Here is an 8,691-nt window from a genome sequence, read left to right on the forward strand (position 1 = left end):
CCAGAAAAGCCTCGTTTGCCTCTCCGCCCTGGGGCTGCGGGAAACCCACTGGGTCCTCGCTTCTCCGCCTCCCCGAATTCTGGCAGCCCAGCCGCTTTGCGAGGCCGGGAGGGGCTCTGCCCAAGGCGGTGGCTCCCAGAGCCAGAACACCTGTCCTCCTAATCAGGCTGCTTCTCCCGGTTGCAGGGGTCCTGCGGTGGGAGAGCAGAGGGAGCAAACTGATACCCACAGAGCTCTAAAGAGCCAGGAGATTTAAAGATCCAGCTTTTCGTCCATGTCTGAACCAAGAGACTGAGCAGGAGAATGCGGTACGTGGTTAGAGAGCCGCGTAGGTGCCCAGGGCGGCTTTCAACAGTAGCTCAGAATGGGGAATTATCCAACTATCATTAGATTTCTTGGAGCAGGAAATGACAACCCACTTCAGTATTCTTGCCTGGAGAATCCTGTGGACAGAGGAGCCTGGTGGGCTGCTGTCCACGGGGTCGCTAAGAGTCAGACCCGACTGAGCGACTTCACTTTCACTTTTCACTTTCATGCATTGGAGAAGGAAATGGCAACCCACTCCAGTGTTCTTGCCTGGAGAATCCCAGGGACGGGGGAGCCTGATGGGCTGCCGTCTATGGGGTCGCACAGAGTCGGACACGACTGAAGCGACTTGGCAGCAGCAGCAGCAGCAGTGCACTGAACCGTTATAGAATAGCACCGCAGCTGAATGTGGGCTCTGAATACAGACCGGCTTGGTTTTAGATTCATTTTCTAGCAACTACTAGTTGTGTCCACGGCTGTAATAAGAGGATAATAGTACCTATAATATCTGTCTTATAAGGCTGTTGGGATTAAGTTACTGAATACATAGCAGTTTTTAAAAACAGTGCCTGGTTCATAAGGTGTTCAACAAATATTAGCCAATATTGACTCTCAGTAAAAGCAGTAGCCAAGATTATTAGAATTACAAAAATATAAGGACATTTTGAAGATGTCAGCAAACCCAAGGCTTCTTCTAAAGTCTCTTGTTTATATTTCTTGATATAACCACCCAGCTCTGAATTATATTTCTTTATATGACCATCCAACTCTGAATCATTCTGGCAGCAATTCCAGTCAGAACCTTGTTTTGCTCAGCTGATTACCATCTACTCACCTCCACAACTTCATTATCACCATCTCTACCTTCCCGCAGAGCCAGATGCCAACAGCTAGCCATGAGTACTGGGAGTATTACAACCTCTTTCACTTAAGAGCAGGAGCAGGTCAAAACTCCTATTGCCTATTCAAGATGCATGTAGCCCGGGGTACTTCCCTCCCTCCCCGTATCCCCGCCCCACCCGCCGACCACAGCCGCTGGGACATCCTCCAAGCGCTGCTGCCTCCTGCCTCCTGGCCTCGCAAGCACCGGAGCCCAGCTCTCCAGACCTGACCATCCCTCCTCCTCCCTCAGGCCCGGGTGGGGCCTCCTCCCCCAAACGGAGCGCTGGTTCAGCACTCATCTAGAGAGATCCAAGGTGCTTCGAGGACACAATGGATTATCCAGGTGTTGGTCGAGTGGTATCGACGCAGCCAGGACGCAGGAGAGAGGCTTGGGGTGGGTGGGGGGCAGGCCTCTGCGTAAGTCTGTGTGGGAAGGGAAATTTGCCCATCTCCTTTTTTCCAAGGGAAAAAAGCCCCTGAAGCTGACTTCTGCGCCTCTGAGAACCGAGACTCTCCGGGAGAACCATTTAGCGTCCATCCGTACATCCCGTACATCCCGCGTGTGGACAGAGTTCCGCCTGCGGGAGGAACTGGGGCCTCCTGGCCTTTTTTTAGGGCTGTGGGATGTGGAGGTCGCATGCCTGTTTTAAACTTCATATCACGTGCTTCAGATTCTAATTTGGCTGCTTTTCTATCCTGTGCGGGCAGCTCAGACCGGAGGAGGCTAGGAAAGCCCTCGAGACTGGGAGGAAACGGAACCCTGTTGCCGAGGCACCCTCCAAGCCTCCGGCCCTTTGCGGGGCGAGCCTGGCTGCGGGCTACAAGTCCAAATCCGGCCGTACGGGCCCACAGTAAGTCGGAAACAAGTGCTCGCAGGTCCCCGCTTTGCTTTGGGTTTCATTGTTTCTTAGTGCAAATCGATTCACTTAGGACTCCCCGCTGATCTGAGAGTTTAAAAAGGGCGCTTCTGTGCTGACGGGCTGGAGGGAAAGTGGTTTCCCTAGAGGTTGGGGTCAAGGGTAGGAGAGAAGAGGTAGACTTGGCCTGGAGTCATCATGCCGTCTGTGGAGTCGCACAGAGTCGGACACGACTGAGGTGACTTAGCAGCAGCAGCATCATGACCCGGCTTTAAAAACGGGTTCCTTATTTTACACACCGGTCACAAGATCAAAGAGCGGCGGAGCGGAGTGCCACTCCTAGCCTTGGAATGAGGCTATGTTTAACCTCCGCCCTCAACAGTGGCCAGTGGGCAACCCGGGGCCTTGAGGCCTCCCTGGGGCACGCGACCATTGCAGGGAACGTCCAAGTTGAGACCCGTTGGAGGCTCGTGACTGCTTCCGCTGAACCTGGGCCGCTCCCACATCACGATCGGGAATTTCTCCAGCTTAACTGTAGACGGAAACGCCATTTGGGAACTACGACTTGGCGGGCCCTGGCGACCCGCCTCGGCTCCCAGGAGCCCAGGCTTGCCCGAAGTAGTCCAGGACTCTCTTTAAACCGAGCCGCCTCACAGGCATGGGATTCTATCAGCATAGCCCGAGGGCCGGAAAACTGGACGTGAACCAAAAGAGCCTGGAGAACCACACAGACCACAGAGGATCTGGGAGGATCAGACGCGGCCAACGGGCCTTCTCCGCCTCCTTCCCACCAGGTGAACGGTTTAACCCTCCACTGCTCTTCTAGAGGAGGGAGGGTGGGAGCAACTGGGACACCAGGCTCAGGTGAAAACAAGGCAGACAAATCGTTCCCTTAAATGTCTGCAATCTCTTGGAAGGGGCTGCCCAGGTAGCAGCAGTGGTGAAGAATCCGCCTGCCGATGATGCAGGAGACGTAAGAGATGCGGGCTCAATCCCTGGAAGATCCCGTAGAGGAGGAAATGGCATAACCCACTCCCGTGTTCTTGCCTGGACAGAAAAGACTGGCGGGCTACATACAGTCCATGGGGTCGCAAGGAAGCAGACGCGTCTGGGTGAGCACACACAGGAGGGTGGGAGCGGGGCAAAGGGACACACCGACTTCCCCTCTTCCATCTTAGATCGCGCGAGGTCTTCAGGGGCTTTGTAGAAGTGTTTCCCCCTGGCAGAGCGCGCAGGGTGGAGTGAGGGAACCCTGGAAAGCTCCCAACACCTCGCGGAAAGGCGAATAGGGCTGCCATCCCAGGCCACAGCCCCAGTTTGTCTCCACCCTACCTGTCCTCGTCCTCGAACTTGCCCAGAGGCCTGAAGCACGCAGCCCTTTCCCACGTTCCGGCGAGGAGCAGTTGCCTCCTTCTGCCAAGAACAGTGGACTGAACTTGTCGCTAGGGCGGCAGGAAAATCGAGATCCCGGCCAGGCCCATGGGGTCCAGAGTCTGCATTTGCAGCGGGATCTCGGTCAGTTGCTTGAAGTGCAGGATTTGGCGCCTGGGTTGTGAGCCCAGCGGGGAGGGAGCAGGCCGGACTGCTCTGGGCGCGGGTAAACGACTGTACCCGCGGCCGGGAGCGTGGGAGGTGGAGAAGCTTGCCGGAGAGGGCCGGGTGGAGCGTGCCCCGCCTAGAACTCACCTAGGATCTCTTCCATCTGCTCCATGGGCAGATCGAAGACCACTTGGTTTACAAGTGTTCTCCTTGGAACCAGAAGGAGGCCCAGGTCGATGTGTGCCTGACACATGAATACAGATAAATACTCCTCCTCTTGGGACGAGGCCCCCGCAGTGTCCTGGTGGACGGTGGATACCACAGCCCGTCGGAATCCGCGAAGCCCCCGGGTGGGGCGGGGGAGGGGGGGGCTGGGGTTTTTGGCGCAGGGCTTGGGCCACCCCAGTAACCTAGTATCAGGCCAGACCTGGTGCCAGGGGGCCGGGATTCTCAAGGGTGTGCCTGTTGCGAGCGGACGAGCCCCAGTACGTGGTACCCAAATGTTCCGGGAGGACTGCTCCGCCTTGGCCCCGCCCGCCCCTGTCCGTGCTGCCCCGGGCTTTCCAACTCAGTCCTCAGGAGCCTCTGGGGACTAAGGGATCAAAAGGACAATTGGATCTGCTTTTGTTTGCTCAGATAGGCTGTAGGTCATTGAGAACTGAGACCAAGTCTTCTACCTCTAAGTATGCCTACTACATTCCTGGCATGAAATGTTTATGGAAGGAATAGAAAAGTGTGCATTTCAGCGCTACCCTTGTCGCTTATTGAATTTGTGAATTGGAGATGTGTTTGTAACTTCTCTGTTCCTCGACTTCCTCCTCTGTAAGATGTGGACAGTAAAAATAGTGATACTTGTAGGAGTGTTTAGGAGATTAAATTAACATTGTATGCGGAGAACTCAGCACAATTTCCAGCTCACAGTATTTTCCTAGTTCAACAGATACTTTCCACTATGCACGACGATGTACTTGCACACTTAGACTACCTGTGACATTCTGCAGACAACAATGACTAGTTGCTCTGAATCCTGGAGCCTACTCCACTTCCATTCACCCTTCGTGGTACAATCCCTGACTCCAGCTAGCTGGGTGCAACCTTGGGCAAGATGTCTAACCTCTCCGTTTTTCAGTTGTCATCAGTAAATGGGGGTGGTGGTGATAAAAGTCCTTCCATCTTAGAGTTGTGATGATTAAATGAATTCATGCATTTAAAGCCCTTAATTGTGCCAAGCAAATAACAAATGATCAATAAATTCCAGCTATTACCATTATCTACACACATAAAACTTCTTTGCATGTTATGAATATGGTTTCCAGTTTCCAGAATTTCCGTAAGTTTGCCTGGTAAAAAATTTGGAAGGAATAAATTTATCTCTTGGTTATATTTTTTATTTTTTGAAATCATATGTAATGAACACACTAATTCTATAATGACCTTAAAACTACATTTAAATGTCCTGAGGGGGACGATAGTTTTTTTCTTTGTATAGCAATTGCAGTTTGAAGCTGGAATCATGCTCCCACAGGTCCTGAGAGGCAAAATAGAAGTGTAAGTTGCTCAGTCAAGTCCGACTCTTTGTGACCCCATGGACCATAGCCTGCCAGGATCCTCTGTCCATGGAAGTCTCCAGGCAAGAATACTGGAATGGGTTGCCATTTCCTTCTCCAGGGGATCTTCCTGACCCAGGGATTGAATCCAGGTCTCCAGCATTGCAGGCAGACTCTACCAACTGAGCCAGGAAAATGGCACTGCAGAAAAGCCTGGTTTGGGCCTCACCTCCCCCTGGGCCTCAAGTACAATGCCCCCCAGTTTCAGTTTCTTTATCTGTGAAATGGAGACATGCACACCCGCCTCACAGGAGCCTTCTAAGAACTAAATGAGAAGAACCCAGCTGGTGGTAGGGACTCTCTATGAAACAGTGTGATTCTCCCTGGTCCAGGTGACAAATTAAGCCCTGCAGGGTCTGTTTTCCAAAATCACAGTTCCCACTGAGTTCTTACCTTGATGTGTGCCGAAATTCGAGTACAATTGTTCATCCCTGTGTTGAAGAGACTAGGAAGTATTTGAGTTCCCTTGTAGGAGAGAGGCTCCTCAACCTGCTGGGTCCTGGGACTGATACAGAGGTGACCTCCAGCCCCACCCTGGCAGCTGGGCCACCATGCAGCTTCTCAGCCTTGGACTTGGGAAGCTTGAGCATTTGGCAGTGGAGAAGGGCCCAGGTATGACTTTGGCAGACCTGTGCTAGTTCAGCACCTGCCTTTGGAGCAGGACAAGTCCCTGCCCCACTCCAGAGCTGGAAGTCAATGTCACCTATCATACCCCAGGTCAATATGTGAGCCAGTGGACACATTTCTGTCTGCAGAAAGTGCAGCCTCCAGGGCCTTTCAGGTCAAAGTCATGCTTGAACTCATGCTTTTGTTCCTTTTCCATCCATGCTAGAGGGGGCAAGTATGTGATAGACCTCACCTTAAATCCCCATAATCATACCGATTTTTTACTTGCTTAAGTGATCAGATCAGTCGCTCAGTCGTGTCCAACTCTTTGCGACCCCATGAATCGCAGCATGCCAGGCCTCCCTGTCCATCACCAACTCCCGGAGTTCACTCAGACTCACGTCCATTGAGTCAGTGATACCATCCAGCCATCTCTGTCGTCCCCTTCTCCTCCTGCCCCCAATCCCTCCCAGCATCAGAGTCTTTTCCAATGAGTCAACTCTTCACATGAGATGGCCAGAGTACTGGAGTTTCAGCTTTAGCATCATTCCTTCCAAAGAAATCCCAGGGCTGATCTCCTTTAGAATGGACTGGTTGGCCCTTCTAATTCCTGGTTGGTTATTACAAAAGGCTTAGTGTCACAGATAGGGTGGGGATGCATTTTGCTGTATTTTATGAATAATTTAAAATGCAAATATAAGAAAAGTACAAGGATTTATATTATCTGGAATTAGTATCTTAGATGTCCCTTTCTTCACCATCTCTCACCAAGTGAAAAAAAAGTATCAGAATGTTAATTTTCCTAATCAAACACCCAAGGGGAAGGAACTAGATAGTTCAAAACAAAACAAAAAAAGGGAAGCTGGACAGACACAAAGCTCCACTTAAAATAGACCTAAAAGAGTAATTTTAAGTGCACAGCAAAATGGAGCAGAAAGTTTAGAGGCTTCCCATACACATCTCATTAACTCTCCACCCCTTTGGAGAAGGCAATGGCAACCCACTCCAGTACTCTTGCCTGGCAAATCCCATGGACGGAGGAGCCTGGTAGGCTGCAGTCCGTGGGGTCACTAGGAGTTGGACAAGACTGAAGCCACTTAGCAGCAACCCTCCACCCCTCCCTCAGAACCTCCCTCCCCATTAGCATCCTTCACCATATGGGTGCATTTGTTACTATGATGAACCCACATCTGCACATCATTACCACTCAAAACCCATATTCGACTTTAGTGTTCATATTGGTGTAAGGGTAATTTTCATCTCAATTAGGAACTATCCTCCCTGCTTCTGTTTTCTGCAGAGATTTTAGATCACTAGTACAATTTCTTCTTTAAATGTTTGTAGATGTCACCTTTATATGGCAGAACAAAGTGAAGAAAATTCTTCAGAAAGTCAAATAATAAAAATTAATAAAAATTTCTGGGAATTTCCTCACAGCTCAGTGGTTAGGACTTAGCACTTTCACTGCCAGACCCAGGTTCGATCCCTGGTCAGGAACTAAGAACACACAAGCCTCACAGTGCAGGAAAAAAAACAAAAACACTAAAAAAACAAAAACACAACTTAATTGTGAAAGACACTGTTTAAAGAAAAAAAAAAAAAAACAAGCCACAGACTTGGATAAACTATTTGCAACACACATTTCTAATAATGGATTTGTATACAAACTAGACAATGAATGGTTAAAACTCAATAAACTTGTTTTTGTTCAGTCAGTCGCCAACTTGTGTGCGACTCTTTGCAACCCCATGGACTGCAATAATAAAACAACTCAATTAAAAATAAGCTAAATAATTGTTCAACTAAGATAGGAGAGAAAATAAAATTAATTTGCACAACTCAAACCACAAAATGTTGAATGAAAGTTCAAAAACAAGAATAAAGGACAACAGCAATGTTAGGTAGGTAGAATAGAGAAAGGAGTCCAAAATGAAGAAAGGAGAAAAGCCTGCAAAAAGGAAGTGAAGGAAAACTCCCCAGACAGGAGTGGGAAACTTGGGTGAAACAAACACACCCACTTCTACTCTATCATCCTGATTGATGATGATGCCCTAATTTGCATATGGCAGGCTTGCAGGGCAGGAGGCAAAAAGTATAAAAAGAGGGAGCCTAGACAGGTTAAGGCTGCTCCTTCAGGGTTGGCCCACTTCATGCTTTGGGGGTGTACTATCCTTTGTTTACCAAATAAAACTCCTGAGCTGTAACCAAGCTCAGCAATAAATAGAAAATAGTAACAAATATGGCAGATATTAACCAACGATTTCAGTAATCACTTTAATGTTAAAGTGGTCAGTTTAGTCAGAGATTGTCAGAATGGATCAAGAAACAAGACCCAACAGTATGTTGTCTATAAGAAGACTATTTGAATACAAAGACATACCTAGGTTGCTCAACCTAAGTTTGTGTGCCCTAGCACACTGTGGCCAAACAACCAAAATATCTCTTTGGAACAAAGAAAAATTATTGCAAGGGCCAAGCATGGAGAATGGGTAGCTTGGGCTCAAATTACCCAAACTTCCCCTACGGTTTGGGGGAAAGATTTTAAAAACAAAATTTGGAGTGAGGACTGCAGGGTGTATGACTTTCTTCTGATTGGTTGGTGGTTGTACTCTATCAGTGTTGTACTCTAGGAATCTTCTGTTCATCTGTAATTTACCATTCTCCACCCGAGTGGGGCTTGAGTCTCTCCGTAAGAACTCAAAGGCGTATTGTTTTGTTCCTTGAGGAGGAACCAGGACTTTGGTTAAGACCAGAACCAGCAGGTAAGCAAGATAGCCTGAATAGTTTGTCAGCCATAAAATAGTTCCAGTTCCTCTTCAAGAGATATAGGTAAAAAAAAAAAAGAGAGAGAGAGATAGGTAACAGTCTGAAACATATCGTTGAGGGTTATGCAG

This window comes from Bos indicus x Bos taurus, chromosome 9 (assembly GCF_003369695.1).
Source record: "Bos indicus x Bos taurus breed Angus x Brahman F1 hybrid chromosome 9, Bos_hybrid_MaternalHap_v2.0, whole genome shotgun sequence".
Lineage (NCBI taxonomy): Eukaryota > Metazoa > Chordata > Mammalia > Artiodactyla > Bovidae > Bos > Bos indicus x Bos taurus.